The sequence below is a fragment of the Microtus oregoni genome, unplaced genomic scaffold (genome assembly GCF_018167655.1).
Source record: "Microtus oregoni isolate MIOR12 unplaced genomic scaffold, Mior012 000009F_ref0000495, whole genome shotgun sequence".
Classification (NCBI taxonomy): domain Eukaryota; kingdom Metazoa; phylum Chordata; class Mammalia; order Rodentia; family Cricetidae; genus Microtus; species Microtus oregoni.
In genome coordinates, this window is record NW_024543068.1 from 10,487,429 (window position 1) to 10,511,226 (window position 23,798).

General features: G+C 50.0%; 1 protein-coding gene across 1 annotated transcript in view; it reads right to left on the reverse strand.

Moving 5' to 3' along the window:
* Tmem63c (transmembrane protein 63C) overlaps positions 1-22,865 on the reverse strand; it is a 72,059-nt gene extending 49,194 nt beyond the window's left edge. Inside the window, exons 1-2 of the mRNA XM_041658591.1 lie at positions 22,605-22,865; positions 11,188-11,336 (exon numbers count right to left, since the gene is read on the reverse strand). The gene's annotated coding sequence lies outside the window, so the exon portion shown is untranslated. The remainder of the gene's footprint in view (positions 1-11,187; positions 11,337-22,604) is intronic.
* Between the last annotated feature and the right edge of the window lie 933 nt (positions 22,866-23,798).

Sequence of the window (23,798 nt, forward strand, 5' to 3'; positions counted from 1 at the left end):
CCATGTCGGCTGGCCACAAATCTTACCTGAGTTGAGCCTGCCCTGCCACAAATTATCTTTCATCTCCTAGGACTTTATGGCCAAGGACAGTGTGCTCAGTCTACAATGTGATGAAGCTGAATCTCCCACAGGTTCAGATACTTGTCTAAGCCTGGGAACGGGTGGGTTTGGGAATGGGTGGAAGTGGGAACTTGGTCTTCTGGCACCCCATTTAGAACTTTCGGTGACCTCACAGCCTTTTGGAGAGGGCAAGGGGCTTTGAATCAGCTGGAAGGTGTTTAGAGAACACTAACACTCCTGATCTTACAAACGAGCCAGTTTCTGTGTGCAGAATGGACGTGTGGCCACTCACTAAGATTCCTAGGGTTGTCTGCATATAAGGGGTTGTGGATACCTAAACATTTCCTGCCTCTACCTAAATAAGAGTTTGAGATTCATAGATAAATGATGGCAACCCTGTGACCTTGGTGTCTGCGTGTGTGTGTGTGTGTGTGTGTGTGTGTGTGTGTGTGTGTGTGTATGTAGGGGGTATCTCAGGATCCAGGTACTTTCATATTCCCATGTTTCCTTTCTGCTCCATCCCCACTGCTCTGACAACTGATAGTGTAGAGGTTTGCATCTCTTCCTGGGATCTCCAAGTTCTGATATTTACCCACAATCTCAGAGGCCACCCCCCCCCCCCAGAGACTTCCTCATTGGGTACCACACTTGCCTTCTGCTCTCCTCCCCACTCTCCCCCCCCCCTGCTGCCACATACTTAAGAGCTCTCTGCCCCACTCTACAAACCATCTACTTCTGGGGTGAGCCAGGAAATTCATCTCATTGTAGCGTCCTGTGCCGAGGTCTAGCTCCCACACTGCACTCTGGAGCTTCCTTTAGATGCCAGGCCTGGTCTGTACCCTCTACACAAATGGCTCTTGCTACTGTCGCCTAATGTTGGCCTCTCTTTCTTCTATGCACACAAGCAGTCAGTTTTTTCAGAAACGTCTATGGGATGTTCAAATACAGAAGCTATTTCTTTTTCTTGGGCTTTCCCTAGAGCCCCTACACTGACCAGCATATAGTAGACTCAGTGAAAGATGGCCTTTCTTCCTAACCCACACTCAGAGGGAGAGAAAAACAGCTGCAAACGGTTTGCACTCTTTCTGCAGGCTGCATCTGAGTGCTGCGTTTTTTTTGGTCCACCCACATCATGTTGTTTGTTCCCAAGTCTCCTCCCCAAGTTATCGTACAGAGTAGAGGGAGAACATAGTTCTGAGTAGAGGTCAGATATTTACCAGCTGCCAGCTAACCTCTTTGTTGGTGGTGGTGATGGTGGTGGTGGTGATGGTGGTGGTGGTTTTTCAAGACATGGTTTCTCTGTATAGCTCTGTAGACCAGACTGGTTTCGAACTCACAAAGATCCGCCTGCCTCTGCCTCTTGAGTGCTGGGATTAAAGGTGTGCGCCACCACCACCTGGCACCATCTAACCTCTTAATAGTCAGAATTGTCTCCTACGAAATGGAGTTCATTGTCTGCCCTGACAGGTCCCAGGTGAGTATGAAGGCTAGTTAAGAAGACGATGCACAGACGGTTTTTATAAACTGTAGGAACCACAAGTGGTAGCTGCTGTCTTTGCTACCCTGTTCCAAAGATGAGGCCAGCCTCTTCTCAGAGGCTCCTACGTATAGGGTGAGTGGACCTGGTGGTACTAGTTTGCCAAGCAGAGGACCTGCCATGTGGGCAGCCAGCCAGTGCTGAGTCCATCAATAGATCCCAGAACCAGGGACAGCGCCAGGCAGCATAGAAGGTTCTGTGGCAGTTTCTCTCCACCAGAGATTATGGGAGGGTCATGTTTGCTTACTGGCATCCCTGGTACCATAATAAAGATGGCAGTTGGTGTTTAGGAAGTTCTACATGCTACTCACGATGCCAGGCTTTTTAATGAATCGTTAACACATCTATCAGATTGAGAGTTAGATGCTGTAGGTGACCCTTGGACTCCATACATGGTTCCTTCCTATGTGCCTTCCCATGTTGAAGAATCTGGAAAGCTAAAAACTACAATTCCCATGCTCCATTGCAGCTGGGGCTCTAGCTACCGATTGGTTCAGAGATGGTACCAAGGCAAAGTGAGAAGGTGGGAGGAGGAGCCTGTCTTCCTTAGGCTGGCAGTGATCCTTGGAGAAGAGGGGAGGGTGGTTGGGGGCAGAGTCATCTCCTGGGGAGATGAGGTGTAGAGAAAGGCAAGTGTCACAAATGCATAGGGAACTTCCTGATCCTAGGATGCCATGGAGCAGATAGGAGCCCAGTGGCTCCAGGAACAGCCCCTGACTGTGTGATGTATGTCTGTTGGGTCAGTTCCGCTCTTCTGAGAACCAGTGTCTACCATCTTGGTCATTTTGAAAGCATGGAGTGCCTAGAATTAAATACATACACATTAAATAAAGAAACCTGAAAATGCTTACAGCATTTCTGTGTCCTGTGCAAAGACCAGCTAGATTCTGTCCTCTTGTAAAGGGGAATCTTGAGTCTGAAGAGCCTGAGAGACTGGCTAGGTCAGGGAACTAATGGCAGTGAAGTGGGCAATGAGCCCCAGGGGGAAGGACTCATCAGCCCCTCTGAATTACACTGTGACCCACAGTCAAGACAGAACAGCATTGGAGGGGAAAAAAAGCCCAGACTCAAGACAGAAGTGAAATTAATGGGGAAACGGCAAGCTATGCTGGAATCAAACCCCAGACAGAGAAAGAAGAAGGCAGGAATCCCTGTGATGCGCCAGGTGCAGTCTTTTGTCTAAGCAGCGTTTATCCCTCACGAGTGCCTAAGAGCAACACCTGAGCTGCAAGAGTCTGCGCTCCATTTCACAGGTTGATAAACTGAGGCTAAGTCCAGTCACAAAGCTGGGGGGAATGCAGGACCTGTGGCAGAAGGAGGGAGTCAAAGCCAGAAGCTATGGAAACTGACTTCCCCCACCCTGGGGTGCCTCGCCCTGCCAGGAAGCCCTCAGACTCTTGTCATGCTAACCCAGGGGCCAAAGCCTCTCTGCCACAGCACCCACTGTGGCCAGGGGCTGGACTGCAGCCGCGGAAGACTAAGAGGAGGGACTGACACCCTGCTTGTGTGTGTGTGATGTACATTCAGAAGAGCAGGATGTGCTGATGTTCTAAGACTAGAGGATCCTGGGTTTCGTTATTTTAAATTTAAGGAATAGAGAAGAAAAATACCTTAAAATTATACCATGTTCTTTCACAGATCTTTAAGTTTTTTTTTCTGGTTAAAAAGAAAAGCTAAATGAGCATGTCCTATTGTATGTAGTATTGTAAAGGGAAGCCTTGTTTTTTCTAGTCACAGGCATTGCTGGTTTTCCTTCATCAAACCCCTGCCACCCCTCAGGTATTCTGCCAGTTGTAACTTGTCAATGGGGAAGGGCCCTGGTAGCTCTGGGCAGCTGATCACAGGAAGATCAAGTCTGCTCAAGCCCACCCCTCTCTTCCTATTCATGCCTTGGTTCTCACAGATAGATGCCCCTGCTCTCAAATGCCTTGGCATCCTCTGGCTCTTTGGTATCCCATGCTCATTAGAATGCCATGTTGGGAGTCAGCACAGCGCGACACCCTCCAGCATCCCTCCTGGAAGCTCCTATGTCCCCTACATTAATCACTCTGCCCTGAGTTCCCCATGTAGTAAGAAGAATCAAGAATGTTCTCTCCCTCCCCAAGCTCATTCCAGGAGAGGCTTGAGACAGATTCTTGCTAAAAGGCAGTTAGAGCGTGGGAGAAGTCTGCCACAGTGCACAGCTCCCAGACAAGGACCACTGAGCCCAATCTGGAGTGTTTCGGAGTTTTCCTGGATAGGGTGGTGAGGGAATCCTGTAGAAGGGCTTTCGGTTGTACCTGCTATGGAGAGTTCTGCATGACACTGAGACTTTATTTAGCTCAACTTCATCCTTTTCATTCATCGTCTCCCAGATTCTCCCTTCAATTGTATAACTGGCATCCCTTCCCCCTACAGCCCCAGGGCCTTGCCATACTTTAGTCTCCCTGCCCAGGTGCACCCCTGCCACTGCTAACTCGTTTTTGCTACTAACCTTGGTTTAATATTTATTTCTTTGAGGGGAATCAAGTGATGCACCATGTCCTATGTCAGGACACCTTGGGTGACACACACGATGCAGTATGCACTCATGGGTCCCTAAGGCTGACTTCCTTGGGTCCATCCCTAGCCTCTGCTGTGTATTAGCCCCATGACTTTAAGTAGGTTTAATAACTGCTCTTGTCTCGGTTTCCTTACCTATGAAATGGATGCATTGATATCATCTTCCACACTGGGCAGCTGTGAGGACTGAGGAAACCAAGTGAGCCACCTGCACACTGGCCAGCACATTCGGGGTGATGCGTGGTTTGCTGTGTTAGGACCTCGTATATTGTGTGATACTCACAAGCAGACCTTTCACATGGCTGGCTCCCCCAGGAAACAGCAGATCCCTTAATGACCCAGCCTGAGCCCTCGTTGCTCATTACAGTCTCTCCTGTCTGGATAGGGCTGGGTGCTTTGCAAATATTTACCGAAGATGAGAAAGTCAGGAAGCATGGCAGAGGGACTTGTTTGGCCTTGGGATGTCAAACCCAGAGCATATGTCCTGGAAGGGACCTTGCAAACATTGTCATCTAAGCTACTTCTCCCGCAGCCGCTGACCCGTATTACTGTAGACTTCCCATCTCAGGCTAGGCAGCCCCTGCCTACCCTGTCCCTCGGGGCTTGGCTAGAACCTGCTCATAGAAGCTTCTGTCTTGATTTAGAGAAGGAGAAATATGGCACATCTCCCATCTGAGGGCGGTAGAGCAAATGCATTCACCACTGGGCAAAGCTGAGCCTCCAGCAAGACCCTGAGTTATCCCTATAATTCTCGTCTCCATAGCAACAAGTCTGGACTACACTTTCAGCCAGCAAGACTGGGCAGCTGCTCCATTCCTCATCAACAGGGGAGTAAAGACTCCAGGGTATGGTTCTCTCCTCAGCCTCTAACTCATTAATTCTTCAGCGTGAGTCCAGGGGAGGGGGGTAGACGGTTGGAAGGGAGGAGAGGAATGGGAGGGAATCACAGAAATGTAGTGGGGTAAGGTCTGATCCGAGAGTCAGCTGCTGCTACAGAAGGATAAAGGCTGCCCACAGAGCGCTGCCAACAGCAACCAAGTCAGCAACCAGATAAGATGCTGTTGTTGACATCCCCTCCATCTCCTGCAGCCAAGATGAGCTCTGACCATCTAAGGCTCCATAGCCAAAGGCTGTTCCCTAGTCCCACGCAGACTCAACCGGCTAGTTACAACTCTCTGTATCCACATAGAGCTTGCCTACTGAACCCCCGATCTGTGCCACACTGAGCACTGAATTGGGAGGCGAAGGCCAGCCACACGTAGCAGGACCATTAGTCAGCAGGCCAAGTCAGGTCAGGAGAGCCTGAACCCCATAAGTAGGCTTTCAGGTTTGAGAGTAGCTGCTAGATGGTCTAGGGGCAAAGCGCAGTACAGACAGCATACAGAGAGAATGCTGGGCCCTATGTACCCGCCTGGGGTACACTCCCCACTTCCTTTCGAAGAGGTCACAAGAAACAGCCAGCAGTTTGCCTTCAGGGTGGGGAGGTGGTGGCCACAGCAGCACAAGGGACTCACTGGTCTGTTTTTCTCCTTGTCACTGTTTGGATGTATGATGAGGTACATGTTGAACCACTACAGGTTCTGGAATGGCAGGTTTGGGAGGCAGTATCCCTAACAATCCCCTGAATGATATCAATACCACTGGGCCAGGCTTTAAAATTTGCCCTATGGAGGCCAAGTCCGTGGGAGGAGGAGGAAGGTGCCCCAGCAGCCCCCCGGCTGAGTGGAGACCTTGGAGTAGTCTGGCCGGCAGCCCGGTTCTCTCAACCATAGTATCGCTCTCCCAGCCGCACGGCAGCCCGGTTCTCTCAACCAACCACAGTATCGCTCTCCCAGCCGCACCGCTTCCACTCACAAAACCACCAGCTCAGCCCCGACTTGGCTCCTGAGCTTAAAGAGCGTAGAGTCCAGGCACGCCATTCCCTAAAAGAACATGGATGGGATAAGGGGACTGCAAGGCGTGAGGGTCACAGAGAGCAGTATCTGGTTCTCGCTGGTGTCCAGAAAGGATGCATAGAGACTGGATTGGCCAGAGGTGGCTCCTAAAAGATAGATGGTTTAGTTCCCATGAGGTGACAGCTTGCTAGCTGCTGGGCACTCTGCTAAGAATCTACAAGCACAGGATTTTAAACTACCCCCCAACAACCCAAGTCAGGATCCCCTGCTACCACGTGAGCACTGAATCGGTAGGGCAGCCAGATGCCCTGAAGGGCATAAAGGCATCCAGCCATGGTATGACATTCCAAGAGCCGACCACCGAATGCACAAAAGCTCAGGGGGAGGCAGCAGAGGAGGGAGGCAGTTGTGGGTCCAGATTGTGTCGGGCTCCCTAGGGAGTTCAAGTCCCTAGATGGAAATATGCCACCCTCAGATGAGATGAAGGCCCAGCTGAAGCCCATCCCTGGGCTCTGGCTCCATCTGTCTAAATAGGCCAGAAGCCATGTAGACTGCCTCAGGGGTGCTCTGAGAGCAGCTGCCTGCTAAAAGCAAGCTGTTCTAGTGAGGGTGGCGGAAGCCAGATCTTTGAAGATGCTGGTCTGGTTTATACAGCCTCACGGAGCATCAGAGAGGCCGGAACTCAAGAGGGTCCTGAGAATCACATGTGTGGTCTGGAGCCTCTCTATCTACAGATCTGGGGATAAAGGTCAGCCCTAGAGGGGAGCAGAAACAAGTGGCCGAGGGGCCATAGCTCTTAAAGCCTCCAGAAATTGTGGTGACATTCACACCTTAGTCTTCCCATTCGTGTATGGTTGGGGGTGGGTTAATGACCTCAGTTAGAGGCAGGCCCAGGTCAGGGGCCAGGCTCCTTCTTGATTATGCTTTTCCTTGACTGGAGGTTCAACAAAATGGCTCAGACTGAGAGATGGAACCAGAGGAAACAGGCTCAGCCTAAAGCCAGAGGTGTTCTAATTAAACTCAGAGAGATACTATCCGGGATTGCTGAAGGGAGTAGCAGCTATTTCTGGAGAAGAGAGACCCATCCTCCTGCCTGCGACAGTCTAAGTAAACCAGGGTGATTTTCTTCCTCTCTTCCTTGTTGTCCATTTCCCTCCCCCTTTTTCTGTTCATATTTCTCTCCTGCCTTAGGCCTTCAAGCAGACCCAAGGCTCACCCTGCTTGTCCCACTGCCTTTAATCATGGACACAGTTCAGCTCGTATTTACTGAGTCAACACCTGCTGGAGGTGGAGGAGCTCAGGCCAAAGCCTCAGCATGTACCCAGGTGGCAGATCAGACAGCAGCTCTGAGCCAAACCCAGTACAAAGCAAGGTATCTGCTGAAGCTCTAGCCTCGGGGACCATGGGGCAGAAGGAACTCCTAAAGCAGAGATTCCGCCCTGACAGAAAGCAGTAGAGAGAGGGACAAATGGGAGGAGGAGGGAAGTGGAGAATAAAATACTTGCAAAAGACAGGCTTGGCTACAGAGGTAGAGAGAAAAGGGTCTGCTGAACTAAAGGAAACCTGACAGACCATGACGTCCAAGACAGGCTGGCTGACTTGTGCTTCACGGTGTAGGTTGTGTGGAGCCATGGAAATATTGGAGAAAAGGCATGGCATCATCTGGGCTAGGATTAGGAGGGTTTCTAGATCTTGCTCCTATCCTAAGCTCTCATGAAATCGCTTGATTCTGAATCCTGAGACCCACCAAGGACTCCCAAGGTGAGCAGTTTGGGTCTCGAGTGCTAAATTTTTGGTAACATCTATCTGCCTTGGTGACCCAATTTTTCAAATTATCTGCTATAATTTTAAATGTCTGTTCATATTTAAAAATCACGAATAGGTGTGTGTCTACATGTGAGCATGTACACAAGAGTTCAGGTGTCTGTGGGGGCCAGCGGCACCAGATCCCCTGGAGCAGGAGTGACAGGTGGCCATAAGCCACCTCACATGAGTTCTGGGGCCCAAGCTCAGGTCCTCTCCAGCCCCCTGGAGGCCTGATTTAATGACACAGCTCTGAGGCATTCCACAGACTCCTTACTTTCTCTGGGTTTTTGTTTGTTTGTTTGTTTCCATATTATATTACATTTTCTCCCCCTAATATAAGTTATCTGCCAGGCCTCGTGGTACACTCCTGTAGTCCCAGCACTTAAGAAACTGAGGCAGGGGCTGGAGAGATGGCTCAGTGGTTAAGAGCATTGCTTGCTCTTCCAAAGGTCCTGAGTTTAATTCCCAGCAACCACATGGTGGCTCACAACCATCTGTGGTGAGGTCTGGTGCCCTCTTCTGGCTTTCAGGCATACACGTAGAAAGAATATCGTATACAAAATAAATAAATAAATAAATAAATAAATAAATAAATAAATAAATAAATAGAAAAAGAAACTGAGGCAGGAACACTGACACAGTCTGAGGCTAACCTGGGCTACTCAGTGAGACTCTGCCTCTAAAACAGTAAGAATAAATAATGCAAAAAAATAAATAAATAAAGGTGAGCTGCGTGCTGGACACCCTGTCTTTCTCCAGCAAAGGGAAGGCCTAGGAAGACAGACTCGTGCCCAGTTGACATGCTTCTGACTTCAGTGCTCAGCCTTGGGCCCAGAACCCAAGCACTCAACTGTTGTTGAGTTCATTGAGGAGGAAAGCTTGCCCTGCGGGAACCGGCACCGCTTGGTCTGCTCAGTTTCTGGCACCGCACCCTCTCTTCCTGGGGCTTGGCAGTGCCTGAGGCTCCCGGTGGAGAAATCTCAGGGAAAAATCAGACAGATCTGTGTCACTTCCCTCCTTGCCTCTCACCCTGCCAGGAATCTTGGAAGCTTTGGGCTGATCCTCCTTCGCCCCCCGTCTAAACCACCACTGTCGTCTGTCATCTTGGAATGGAGCCCATAGCCTGCAAGGCACATTGTACTGAGGGAAAGTGAGCAGGCTGCAGGACGTGGCACTGAGAAGAACAGCTTCGTCTGTGGGTCTGACTGAAGTGAAGCTGGCCCTGTGCAAGGGCGCTGGCTGGCTGACCCACCGTGGACTCTACCCTCTGCAGGGGGGATTATTCTCTCCATTTTACAGGTGGACAAATAGAGACTTAGAAAAGTTCATGGTCGTGGCTAACCCCCGCCTCTGCACTTGGAAATGAGCTTGGTTTTAAATGTGGCTCTGCCCTGCTCCACCAACCATCAGGCCTCCCTGGTGCGCAGCCTCTCCTCCGTGGAGATGCAGGGTTAAAGGTGCAGCGTGCTCTGTCCAGGGTGCTGATCCGGTGTGCTCTCGGCCAACCTCCAGCCGCCTAGAACTCCTGGAGCCAAGGACAATGACTTCATGTCTGCTGCCTGGCCTGAACTTGAAGGAATGTTGCACTCCTTGCCTGGTTTGGGCAATGGCCAGCTGACCTCTCCTCACTCTGATATGGACAGGGCTGGAATCTAGAATAGGGCTACTGTACTTGCAGTCTCACAGACCCAGATGAAACCAGAGCCACCCTTATCCAGTGGAACCTGCAGCCCAGCCCATATCCAGCCCTGCTCACATCATGGCTGTGGGTAAGAGGCAGAGCTTGAATTAAACCATCAAGCTGGCTGCATATGGTTACACCCCTACTCCCCGGGGATTCAGTACACCCTTCTCCCCTGGAGGGGGAAAATGCTGTCTCAATAGACATTAATATTATTTCTTATAGTGTACAATGTAAGTACGATACATGCAGTTTCTGTTTTCAAGGCCCTTAAAGGGCAGGTTAGGGTACAGGCCACAGGGAGCCATGGAGGACTGTATGCCCTGGGAGTCAGACGGCTACTCAGGGCTTTAGGGAAGTTAATCAAGCATCTGAGCCTGACTGGGAGAGAACAGGCTTTGGTAATGAGCAGAGCTACTATGATAGCCACTTACAGAATGCTAGAGGTTGCTTCCAGCACTTGACAGGCATTTATCTATTTAAACCTCAGTAACCTTGGGGTTCTACTGGTTCCCCCGTTTGATGGTTAGAGACTGCGGTGCACAAAGGAGGTGAGGCTGACAGGTGGCTGCAGAGCCTTCAAAATAGTCACAGTGGCTTTCCACAGCCATCTAGAGACCTGAAGGGGAACAAAAGTAAGTGCTACCTGCCTCCAGGCCGCCTGGCCTGCGGGGCTCTCCTGAGAAAGGAAGAGGAAGTCGTAAGGGCTACAGGAACGCTGAGCACTTGGCATAGAAAAGGAACTAGATATAAGATGACCCTAATGGACAACAACAACAATTTCAGTATTCTTGGACCACAGCCCATACAAGGCAGCCTTTTCCTTCATGAAGGAGAGGCCTTAGGTGCTCTCAGAGAGAGCTTATCCTATTACAGTTTCCAGGGCTGCAGCATCCTTTCTCCAAGATCCAATCTGCGTTCTCACATCTAAAATAGGGAAGAAAGACTCCCCCTCGATGCTCACCTGCTTCTCAACACATCCTACCTTTGGGTGTCAGACAAAGGACTGTGGGTTGGTTGAGATGATCGTATGGTAGGGAAGAGGAAAGGTATCCGGGGGCAGAGGCTGGGCTGAGGCCAGCAGGAAGGAGGCAGCTGAAACAGAAAGCTTCCCAGGCGGTTTCGACAAGATTACACCTGATTCCTCTGAGATATTCAATGCCAACATCTGGATTCACTGTTGATATTAAGTGGTGCTCAAGAAGTAAAGAGGGATTGAGTTGGATTAGCTCAGTTAGATCCCTTCCAGCTCCAGTGGTCTAAAGATATTATCTGTCTTAATCCTTTCCAGAGTCAGGGAGCATCCAGAAGAGAATTGCTAGACTTATCCTGAGCCTGCTCCCCATACCAGAGCAGCTGGGCAAGACCCTCCATGCAGAGGTCCCAGCTAGGAGCTCTGACCAATGATCAGAGGACAAGCTGCCCACAATCTCAGCTTTCCCTCGAGCCTCAGGAGCCTGAGCCCCCTGAGATAGTGCCCTGTGCAGAGGGCTCAAGTCCCTGCTGCCCCTGCCAGGCAGGCTGTGGTTAAAAACGTCTATGCAGGACTTTCCCCAAGTGCTGACTGACCTACCGCAGGCTGAGACAACCAAAGGGCCACATTTCCCAAGGTTGATAGGGTGGGGGGCCCAGTGCCAGGACTGTGGGATGAAGTTAGGGGCACTTACCTAGGACAGCGGGTGTTGATGAGAGCTCAGGCTGAAAGGCTAGGTTCCAAGGCCTTCCTGTTCTCGATCAGTCCCTGGGAAGAGGTGCTTCCAGGTGACCCCGCGGTGTCTCGCCAGTTCCTGACCACAAAAGCGGTTCCTTCAAAGCTCTGTGGCAGAGGGACAACAGAACACTCTCAGGATAGGCAGGCAGGGATCCCAGACCTCTGTAGACAGATCCTCCCCAAGCCCTAGCTGGCCAGGTCCCTCCTAGATACAATGTGCTGGTCAGCATCTTCCGACTGGGCCAGCCTGGGGAGAGCTCTGGTAGGGCGAAGGGCATCTCAGAGGCCAATGGGTGCTCAACACACGACCTGAGTGAGCCATCCAGGCTGAGCAGAGGTAGATGGCAGGGATGGGAGCTTCAGCCTGGATACAGTGTAAAGCAGCAGGGCTGAGGTGAAAGGAGGGTATGCAGAGCCACAGCCATCTCTTCCGTCAGAGTCATCTGAGGAGACCTTACTGAAATGCCTATTGCAGGGCCCCTGCCTGGCCCACAAAGAACAAATGTCCAGGAAGGTGCCTCAGGATCTGTGTGTCCACATCTTGAGGTATGGGGGGGGAAATACTCATGTCATACACTGGGAGAGGGTAGACACGCCCGAGGATGAGGCTTTGTAAGTTGCATGGCATCCTCAGCCCCTCTCCTAAAAACAACATCAGGGGAGCCCAAAGTCTGCAGAGACTAGCCAGGGACTCTAGGCAGGTTTTATGACACATCTCCAGGTTTTATTTTCCTCATGAACAAAATGGAAGGAGGGACGATCTCTGACAGACCTTTCCAGATCTGACATTGCCAAGAAGAGATGAGACAAACCCACAGAAAAGGGAACTTAGCATGGAAATTCAGGGCCAGGATGTCATTTGGTGGCAGAGAACTTGCCCAGAATGCAGAAGGTCCCGGGTCTGATTCCCCAGAACTTCCAAGCAAGAAAAAGAAGGAAGCTCAGGGTAAGACATTTTATATAGCTTTCTCTCTTCACAAGTGATTTCTTCTGAAATAGTCTCTTTAAATTCTGAAAACAACACGCTATGGAAAGAGTCCACTCGAGGTAACTACACAATGAAAATAGAATTGGGCACGCTGCCCTTGCCTTCCCAGGGCTCTGTTGCACCTCTGAACATGAAGATAGTTAATGTCCCTGCTGTGATTTTCTCTACGTTTCCCCATCTATGGATGAAGGTGTACCTTCATGTATACCTTTGTGCCCCTGCCACCCTTTGCTTTGTTCGTTAATACACGTCACACATCTCTGCATCAGCATCTTCAGTTTTCAACAGTATTCCACTGAATCAAGTCCTGCATGTCACATGAGTCTAACCTTGTTGCTGGACACTTAGGCGGTCCATCCATCCCTTTCTGTGACTGTGTCTGGCTTTGAACTTGCTGTGTAGGTCAGGCTGGCCCTGGACTGGCCATTTTCTTATTTCAGTCCCTCAAGGGCTAAGATTGTAAGTGTTGCATGCATCTATGCCTGGTTTGTTCCCCTACGCTTGATGCAAGAAGCTGCAATAAACATTTCTGGGGTTAGCTCTAGAAAACCCTGGGTTGAAGGGTGTGCAGCGCTTACATTCTAATATACAAGGCCTGACTGTCCTGCAAGATGAAGGGGTTTGCAGAGCCCCAGCAGTACAGGCAGTTGCCAGCTTCTCTGCATCCACAACAGATGGCAGACACACAATCACCATTTTAACTGAGTTTACCGGCATGCCTTATTCATTATTTTATCTAGAAAACTTCAGGATGGGTTTCACGATGACCCTTTCAGACACACCACTATATCTATTTCATTTCTGCCCCCTGTCCATTATTAAATTCTTTAGTTTGGGCAATATGAGCTGAACTCTTTATTGCCATCAGGTCAGACATTTCTTCTCTTTCCCCTCCATCCTCTCCTTCCTCCCACTCACCCCCCACCCCAATCCAGCAGTTCCCAAACACACACTTCTCAAGTACTTGTGAAACATTCTCCAGCACAGAGTACATCATGTTTCAGGTAAAAGGTATAGAACATGTTGGGGATGTAATTACACCCACACACATACACACAAATACTCATGTGTACACACACATTAAAAAATCAAAGACAGAAATAAATAAATAAAATTTAAAAGATTACATAAATAAAAATAAAATAAAATAAATCAAAGACATAGCCGGGCTGTGGTGGCTCACGCCTTTAATCCCAGCACTTGGGAAGCAGAGACAGGCAGATCTCTGTGAGTTCGAGGCCAGTCTGGTCTACAAGAGCTAGTTCCAGAACAGGCTCCAAAGCTACAGAGAAACCCTGTCTTGAAAAACCAAAACTAAAACAAAAAAAATTTTTTTAAAAAGCAAATACATACATTAATATTTATCATATACCCTTGAGACCCTGTACTGGGCCCAGCACTCAGGAGGTAGAGGCAGGAAGGTCTGAGGTTCAAGGTCCTCATGGGATATGTAGTGTGTCAGTCTGGGCTACATGAAATCACATCTTAAAAGATCAGGAATAGGGGCTGGAGAGACAGCTCTGGGGTTAAGAGCACATGTTGCTCTTGCAGAGGACCTGGGTTTGGTTTTTAGCACCCACTTGGTGTTTCCCAACCATCTGTAACGCAAGTCCGAGGCAAGCCCTCTTCTGATCTCCTAGTATCTGATGGATACCACATATGCAGATGATAACTCACACACAAACAGGCAAAACACTCAGATACATAAATTAAATTCATCATAAAAATTAGTCAAGAGGGGGCTGTAGAGATGGCTCAGAGGTTAAGAGCATTAGCCACTCTTCCAAAGGGCCAGAGTTCAATTCCTAGCACCCACATGGTGGCTCACAACCATCTATAATAGGATCCGATGTCCTGTTCTGGCAAGCCGTGTACAGGCTGAGCACTTATATAAAATAATATAGATACAAAACATAAATAAAAATTTAAAAATGTAAAAAAATAAGTAAATAAAATACAATATTGCATGATTCTATTTATTAATTAGCTTCCATGTTTTGTACCAATATTCACAAATGAACATTCATTCTGCTCTTTAATCTGTGAATTATGAGAATGTGTGCCTCACGCCAGCTGTCCTGTGCTTTGTTATCAGCATGGTACCAGTTTCACAGAAGGGCCTGGAATCTCTTCCCTAAGACCAGTATGGGTGGTGATAATTAAATAACATTCCCACTACCCGGTCCTTGAAGGGTCAACAGACACTATCTAAACCTGGCTCTTTTAGGTTTTTTTGAGGACTTGGTTCTTCCCATAATTATTGGTTTGTTTGAATTTCCAGCTCTTCTGGGGTTAACGGATTACATTTTCTCAGAAAACTATTGTTTCAGCTGACTTTCAAATGGACTTGCACATGGCTGAACTCTAGGTTCTCTGTATCGATCCTCATTTTCATGTGGGGCTTCTATTCACCTCACTGCTTCACCAGCCCTCACGAGGTCAGCTAGACTTCAAGAGGTATCACACTAGGGAAAGAGGACTGATTGCTCAGTGACTAAGAGCATGCCTGTTCTCCCATAAGACCCGAGTTCAGTTCCCAGCACCCATATCAGGTGGCTCACAACTCCCTAGATGTTTTGGGACTTTACAGACACCGTACGCATGTATATATACCCCCCCCCGACAGACATACATATTAAAAATAAATCTTTAAAATAAGTGAATTAAAGTCATAAAATTACACAAGACAGTTTCTTCCAGGACCGTGATTACTGTGCACACAGCCCAAATACAGAAGTGCTGAAATCACAGAGAAAGGGAAGGTGGTGGAGAAAGGGCCGCTCCATAAATGCAAGGGACTCATCAAACATCTCAACGCTGCCTGTATGTTTTTATCACCCGGCCTGGGACACCCTACACTTCCTTTCCCCAGCTCTCTGCACGGGTTAAACCTGCCTCACCCATTCTTCCTTCAGCATTCAATGGTCACCTCCAGGACCCCACTCTGCCTCCCTGGGAGGAGTTGGTGCCTTTCCTTTGAAAACAAAATCAATTTAAACACTGAAAAGATAAGCAAATAAAACCAACCCAATTAACAAATATTAGCAAGCTATAATTTTCCCTTCAGATGACGTGTGAGTGTGTGAGTGTGCATGTGTGCATGCTTGTGTGTGCACATGTGTGAGGAACAAAGTGTTCCTGACAAACCAGAAGTCATTGCCCGGAAGTCTCGGCTCCATTTCCCGAAGATCACCACAGGTGCTGACACTTGTTCATCTTATTAATCATACTGACTTGCTTTATAATTTTATTGACCTTATATCATCACTGATGGCATTAGTCTGCAATCTCCTTTTGCAACTATTTTTAGATTTATTCATAGCTGTATAGAATACATACATACCACACATATGTACAGGCATATCAGTCTTCTCATGGTATAATTTACAGAATATAAAATTCCCTGCTGGCTGTGGTGACACACACCTGTAATCTTGGCATTTGGGAATGGAGGCAGAAGGATCAGATATTCAAAGCATCTGCTTCCACCTAGTAAGTTTGAGACCAGCCTGAGCTATGTGAGACCCTGTCTCAAAAACAAAACAGAACAAAAACTTCAGACAGGAGTTGGTGTAGGAGGTCCTTCTGTCTATGTGTTGCTTTCATTGGTTAATAAAGGAACTGCTTTGGGCCTATGGCAGAGCTGTAGGGGAACAGAGCAAGGCAGAGAAAACTAAACGGAATGCTGGGAAGAAGAAGGCAGAGTCAGGGAGAAGCCGTGGAGCTGCCACCAGAGATGGATGCTGGAACTTAGTCAGTAAGCCACTGCCATGTGGTGATACACAGATTAATGGAGATGGGTTAAATTAAGATGTAAGAGTTAGCCAATAAGAAGCTAGAGCTTGGGCTGGAGAGATGGCTCAGAGGTTAAGAGTACTGGCTGCTCTTCCAGAGGTCCTGAGTTCAATTCCCAGCAACCACATGGTGGTGGCTCACAACCATCTGTACTGAGATCTGGCACCCTGCTCTGGTGTGTGGGCATACATCAAGGCAGAATGTTGTATACATAATAAATAAATAAATAAATAAATATTAAAAAAAAGAAGCTAGAGCTTCAGCTTCTTATTGGCTAACTCTTACATAAAGCAAAGAAAGCCAGCCTACAATCCACAATCCCAGAGAACTTAGACAACAATGCAGACACTAAGAGATTACATAGATCTAATCTACATAGGAAGTAGAAAGTATAAAAAGACAAGATCTCCTGAGTAAATTGGGAGCATGGGGACCTTGTGGGAGGGTTGAGGGAGGGAGGGGAGAGGCAGGGAGGGGAGCAGAGAAAAAATGTAGAACTCAATAAATATCAATAAAAAATATTAAAAAAATAAAAAAGAAGCTAGAGCTAATGGGCCAAGCAATGATTTAAATAATATGGTTTCTGTGTGATTATTTCAGATGTATATTAGCTCGGTGGCCAGGAAAAACAAGCGGCCCTCCCTCCAACAAGAAATGAGTGATATACATGTTTGTAATCCCAGCACTCAGAAAGCTAACGCAGGAGGATTGCTGCAGACCAGCCAGAGAGACATAGCAAGACTGGGTCTCAAGAAAGTCAAACTAGAATAAAGTAATGAGATAAACAGCTCCCCATTCTGCTTGTGCTAACTTGCAGGCACCACAGCTTCGGTTGTCCCTTCCATTCTTATCAGTGTCGAAGCTACGGTGGCCGAGACCCTAGTTTTTGCATTTCAGGTGTTGCTGCCCTAGATATCCCAGAGACTGACACCTTCTGCATAGGCCTGAGTGTCTCTAGGTCACTGCACACCCAGACGTGAAACCATCGGTCATAAAGCACAGGCAAGTGCACCTCCATGTGTCCTAGTCAGAAGATCCCACCGCGGAATTCTACATTGCCGTTGTCATGGAATGTAATGATTATTTTCATTTCCCTGCCTTCCCCATGGGTTACCGGGGACATATATGTGTGTGTAGGACTCGAGAACCCTAGGTGAGTAAAAGGATGATCTCACTGCCTAGCAAAAGAAACAGGCTCAGTGTGCAAGACTTTCCAAACCTCTTCTAGCTGAGACCCATGGAGGGCTTCGTGGAGGAGGTGGCAGGCACACTGCATCTTAAAAGATCGGGAAAACAAAAAGATGGGGAATGGAGACAGATCTGGGGTCATCGGTCTTTCTAAACTCCACTTTGCCAAAGTCATACTAGGAGGAGAGACAAGAAAATCTGGGGGCGTCGGCCATGGCAACACACACAACCTTAATCCCAGTCCTCGGGAGGCAAAGACAGGCAAGATCACTGTGAAGTCTGGTATAGGCAGTTTTACACAGTGTGATACTGCCTCAAAAAAGCAGAAAGAAGAAGAAAAGGAGGAGGTGAGGAAGAAAAGCTGGGGGCGGGGGAGGTGGTTGTGGGAACTTCAAGGTGATCAGTCATCTCTTCTCATACACAGAAGGGGACCCTCTGAGCCTGAGTGAGGGCACAGCATGTGAGGAGTGGTTCTGATTCCTGAGAAGGGAATTGGAAGGCTCCGGGACCAGTGAGGAAGGCCCGCGACAGAGGTCAATTCAAAACTGACCCGTGCAGTAAGAAGGCAGAGTCCCTGGGGCACCTCACCTTACCCAGCCTGGCCTGAAAGCCTGCTTTCCCCAGCATGGGAAAGACCAGGCTGCTCTGGCCTTGCTTCCTTTCCTAGACCCACTGGAGGACTCTGGGATAGGGTTCTTTTGCCTGCCCCTCTCATACAGAGGCTACTATCTATAGGACCTTGAGAAGCTGCTGTAGGTAGGAGCAAGTCTAGGTCTCCACCCTTCACACGTGGGGGTAAGGTAGGAATCCTATCCTTCTGCCTCCTTTGCTCTTGTGACAGGAACTGTCTGTCCTTCAGCTGCCCCAGCACCGGGCACCCTGCCCAGAGTGGAGGGGAAGGGGACAAACCAGCAACCTTCACTTCCAAGTGCTTGGGTCTTAAACAGCTTCAGCAAAACCAACAACGGCACGAAAGAGGTAAGCCCCCACCCCCGACGTGACTGCATGCTGGAGACAGAACCCTGTGTGCTGGAGACAGACCCCTGACCCCTGTGTGCTGGAGACAGAGCCCTGTGTGCCGGAGACAGACCCCTGTATGATGGAGACAGACCCCTGACCCCTGTATGCTGGAGACAGAGCCCTGTGTGCTGGAGACAGAGCCCTGATCCCTGTATGCTGGAGACAGAGCCCTGTATGATGGAGACAGACCCCTGACCCCTGTATTATGGAGTCAGATCCCTTGACATATGCAAGGCTGTGGCTCACGCCACCTCCCACAGGCTCCATTTTCTCCTCTATTGAGTGAAAGTTCACTGGGTCCTCTTCTTTCCTAGAGCCTAGGGAGATTTCAGCAGTAATAACCAAGCACATGAAACTACGGAGCACAAAGACCTCAAGAGATGATCCCCGACCTGATGTCTGCGGTCTTCCCAGGTCTGGTCTAGTTCACTCCTGGACACTCATGAGCCTGGCCAGGAGGGGACCCCTGACCCCTCTACCACCTGCTACGCACATGCCTTCTGGTTCCTGGGTGACACCCTTCTCCCGGACCTTCAGGACTCTGAGCTGAGGTTCTTCCGAAGGGAACTTTACATGGCTGGCCCGCCATCACTAGACGTTGGTGCCCCCAAGAATGGCCTGTCATCCCAAAGGTCCCTAGGGAGTTGGTGGCTCAGAAATGAAAAGACAAGCAAATGGAAAGGGGACTTAGTGGCAAAGCACCACCCAGTCACTTCCTTTTCCTTTCCCCGTATCTTCCTGAGGACTCTACACAGGGCAGGGAGTTCCCCAGTACTGCAAATGAAGACTCGTCTTACAGAAATGAAGAGGAGTGGGTAACAAGGCCGGTGGGTGGGAACCCAGCCCCCAGCAACCTCCGAATCCTGTGTCACATGTGACAGTTCCTCCGTGCTCCGGTCCCCCCACAGGGCTTTGAGTACATGTCCACTTATTCTTTGCGGCATTTTGATGCTACAGCCAACTGTCATTTGGACATCCGAGGTCATAAGGGATCCATGATCAGTAACTCAACCATCTTCCTGATTGACTACAGGGCTGTACTGTTCCCGAGTCTCCAAAGACCTTAGGATTCCCTTGCTCTTGAGCCAGGGGCATGACCTGAGGCTAGTGTCTATCTGTCTGGGCACAAGCCTGAGTAGACTCAGCCACAATGTGAAGGCTTCTATCTCCAGGGCCACCTCAATTGGCCAGGCTACTCGGGGATGAGAAGGGGACAGCTTGGCTTCCCACTAGAAGCTGGCATGAAGCTTGGCTTCCCACTAGAAGCTGGCATGGATGCAGCTCGTGAAGTTCTAGCCTCAAGATGTTCCTAGGAGCTACTCTCAGCCCTAAGCAATCCGGACAGCTCTACAACATGAACCCATCTTCCATGCAATGCCCGCATGTTCCTATCAGTGACCCCAGGTTCTCGTCCTGTGAACTCATGGGTAAGAAAGTAGAGTCCTGGGTATACGTGTATGCTGGTGTGTAAGTTCAAACCTGAACTCTCTCAAGACAGGGGGAGGGGAGAGTACTGGGTCCCAGTCAGGCAAGACAGGGCATTAGAAGCTGTTGATCAAACTCTTTTGCCCAGCACTTCCCCTAAGCACTTCCATTACAGCTTTTCTCAGTGAAAGCCTGCCCTTGGCCTGAATGCCACATGAATTCCCACAGCCTGGATTATTGCACAGAGCTCCCGGCCCTTTTCAACCACTATCTTTATGGTTCTTCAATCAGCTCCTTCCCAGAAAGGGCCATAGTAGAGGGTCTGTGGGTTTGGCATGCTGGTAGGAGGGTACAGGCTTATGGGGAAGCCCCGTGTGCCCTTAGACATCAGCATCTCTGGGTGGCAACCCTGTTAAATATGTTAATATCAGTCAGCTGGGGAGGGGGCCAGAGAAGTCCTCAAAGGCCAGGGTATAATTAGAAGTAGGACAGGGGGGCCAGTCTAAGACTGCGGAGACCCTAGACTAGCTATGGAGAAAGGAACATCCTACACAAAGGGGATGGCCATGGTTCCTTCATTAAGGAAGGAAACAGATGTCTTCCACGGAGGCCAGAGCCTCCCAGAAAAACACTTCCTTTCTGTAATAAATACTTGACTCATTTTCAGAGCCCTCCCACCCATCTGGAGAAGGTGTGTTCATGTCTAGATGTCAGGAATGGCAACTCGAGACAGAAACTCCAGCAGTCTTGGTCCAGAAGTCCAGAACAGGCCCTCAGTTCTATAGGCCTGATTCTCCTTCCATGGGATTAAGGTGGCCCGGAGGTAAGATGGGGACTTTCTGAGGCCTGACCTTTCATGGCGAGGCTGAGACATATCACCAGCTTCCTAGACAGCGAACAATGGCTTTCCTCCTGGGGAAGGGTCCCAGTGGAGGTGGTAGGTGGGTGGGTCCTCCTCTCTGGCACTATATGGCCACCTCATATAGTGCTGACTCCATTGTAGTTTTCTAGAGAGTTCCTCCTTTCCAGAGATCACCCCACAGAATCCCAGTGACCACCTAGCAGCCCAAGGCATGCTCCCCTCTCTGGAGCCCAACTCCAGGGACTCTGTACCCAGAAAGTATCTCTGGAAAGCAACCAGGCACATAGTAGTGTCTTTCACTAGGCATGTGGACTAGTCAGAACCTCTTATCTTGTTGGGGTCTCAGAGAGATAGCAGGTCCCCTTGTCTACAGTTCATTGCTGCTGCTGCAGCTACCCAGACAGGAGAGACACCTGACTTTGGCTTTGATGGATCCACAGGACAGTAGAGCCCTTTGGGGACATGCTGGCAAGGTAACCAAGTGATTTTTGTCTCCCTCCTTCAAGCTGCTTCCTTACTAAGTAACTATCAAACATTCCTTGAAGGACGAGAGAGTGTTGGTGATGCTTATATTAACCCTACCTTCCAGGGGACAGCCACACCCTCACCTCCCAGGACTTGGGGGAGGAGGAGAAGCAAGGATAAGGCCCCTTCAGTCTGCCCTGAGCTACCCAGGTGAGGAGTGGGGAGCAGCCCACAGTACCCTCTGTGCCTCTCTGCACAAGAGTGAGAGCTGATTCTGGTTCTAAAACACCACTGCTCTTGCTCTGCCTCAGTTGCCTTCCGAGAAAAAAACCTGTCTCAGGGAGAAGGAGGACCAGACAGCTAGAGACGTTCGACCAGGTTGGTAGCAGATGCAGTGGAGCCGCAGATCAGAGATGACAAGAACAAGAAGGGAAGCTGAGAAGAGGTGTCCTCCTCCCCCCAAAAGACTTCAGCACTCTTCTGGAACAAGCTCCACAGCCTCTGGACATCTTCTTGTTCCCCTCAGCACCATGTTGCTCCCTACGAACTTTCTACAGCCTTCCATCAAGGCCACCACATGGGGAACACTGGGGGACTTCTTCTGTCACTAAAGCCACTTCTTACTATTTTCCTGAACCCACAGATACCCATCACCCCTTCTACAGCCCAGTGAGCAGTTTTTAGCAGTTCCTTCCTGTCCAATTCCAACCCCTGCGGGTGTCCACACCTCTGGCTCCCCAAGACTGCTGAAGCTGTAACTCCCTGTATCCTCAGGGATGAGGAGGGGGGGGGGGGCATGGGTGGGGATCCAGTCCAGAGGGAGTTAGGGATCTAGAGAGCAAGACTAGTCGCCATTCCTCCGGAGGGGGTCCGATTACACGTGGAAGGCCAGCACTGTGGACACATGGGGTGACTTCCGTCAAGCCAAAGCACCCCTGGACCTCAGTTTCCCCAGGACCTTCATCCAAACCCAAAGTTTCTTTCTTTCAAGTTGAGACTGGAGGAAAATCCTGTCTTTGAAAACACATTCAGAAAGGTGGTATCCTTGTTTCCCAGGGCCCCACCACCTTGAAACTCAAGACGCCCAGCCTAGAAACATACCCCCACATGGCCCATCAGTGACGCCGTGGTTACAGAAACAGTAGAGTACACCACCTCCTACCAGGCCAGCCCAGTGCGTGGGCAGCAGAGCCCAGAGGAGTCCCTGGATGGATGGGGTGCGGTGCCCTGAGAGGAACTCCCACCTGCTCAGACGAGAGGCAGGGACCCCCAAGCAAGCCTCCCAGCCACCTCCATCCCGGCATCCCATGAAGACAGGTCTCCCAAGTCAAGGCCCTTCCTAGTGGGCAGTTTAGCCCACCCTGCCTTAGACACATGCTGGAGAACAGCCAATGTGCGCCGCATGTGGCACAGTCTCCCCTACTCCCATCCCTCCAGTCCAGCCCCAGGTCGCCGAAAGCTCTCAGCAAGCTACCCCTCCCTGCCCCCTCCCTAGCTGAGGACCCGGATTCTCATCCCTTCTCCCAGCAGCGACAGTCCCCAAGCTCACGGCACCTGAACCCTCATAGCCACCGCCAGCCCCAGGCGAGGAGCTCAGGCTGCCAGGACCAGTGGCAGTCAACACTCTTACCTGAGAGAAGACAGCCGGCGGGTCCTCCTCCTTTTTCGCGGCCTTGTGAAGCCTGCTCCACCTGGCAAGGGACTGTCAGCAAATTCCTCTCTGCATCACCACCGCGGGAGCGGCATCCCGGCTCCTCCCAGTAGGAGTCAACCTTGGCCCCGCCCTACGCTGCTCTGACCTGAGGGGGAACCCGGGCTAGATTACCATAAGCAGAGACCGAGCCTCTGCCCTGGAAATCCTGGAGCTATCAGAAACGATGACCATCGGGAATGCACAAGGCTGCCGCTCCCTGGCTGCGGTTTGCAGCTACTGAGGCTCTGGGCCTTGGCAGCTGCCTTACCCACCCACCCTCTCTCATGCCTCAAACTCTCCTCTGAGGCCATCTAGCCCAGCTATCACAGGGGCAACGAGAGACATTCAGTCTTGCTAAGGTAGCACTATGCCACACCCTGGGACCACATCCGGGCAAGGCTCAGTTCCCACTCCTTCAGCAGAAGAATGATCTATAAACTGAACCCCACCCAGGAGTGGCATGAGTCCGGTCCATTTTGCCAGGATCACACTCCTCAAGTGGGTCTCAAGTTTCACCAAATATCTGCCCGCCCTGATGGAGAGACGGGTTTTGAAGTGGGGGCTGTTACCCTGTGTTTACCCGTTTCCCTAAGACCACTATGCAAAACAAGGGCTGTGGGTAACAGCTCTCTCTCTCTCCCTCTCTGTCTGGGTCATGGTCTGGGTTCACTTATTTAACAGACGTTTTATTATGAAGGTTCTCAGTATAGTAGCTAACGAGACAGGAGCCAATACTGAATAATATTTTATAATAGTGAGATATTGTCAGAGCTGTTGGCAATATAAAAAGGCCGTGGAGGACGCAGTGTGAGACAGGGTCAGGAGATACTGGGGGAGGGGGCAGAGGATAACTGTCTTCCTGGTTTTTATAGCCAGCAGCCCTAGCACCCTGTGCTAGGTCTCCCCGTGCTATGCTTTTCCCTCTGCAGAGGGACTAGGCCAGTTGAGGTCTATGTCCCTCTGCTCTAACACTGTCACCGGGTTTCTCAGTAAGGGCTAAAGGTATGGAGACAAATCAGTTAAGTATAAGAGGATTCTTGGGCTGTGTGTGGTGATGCACACCTTTGATCCCAGCACTTAGGAGGCAGAGGCAGGTGGATCTCTGTGAGTGTGAGGGCAGCCTGGTTTACA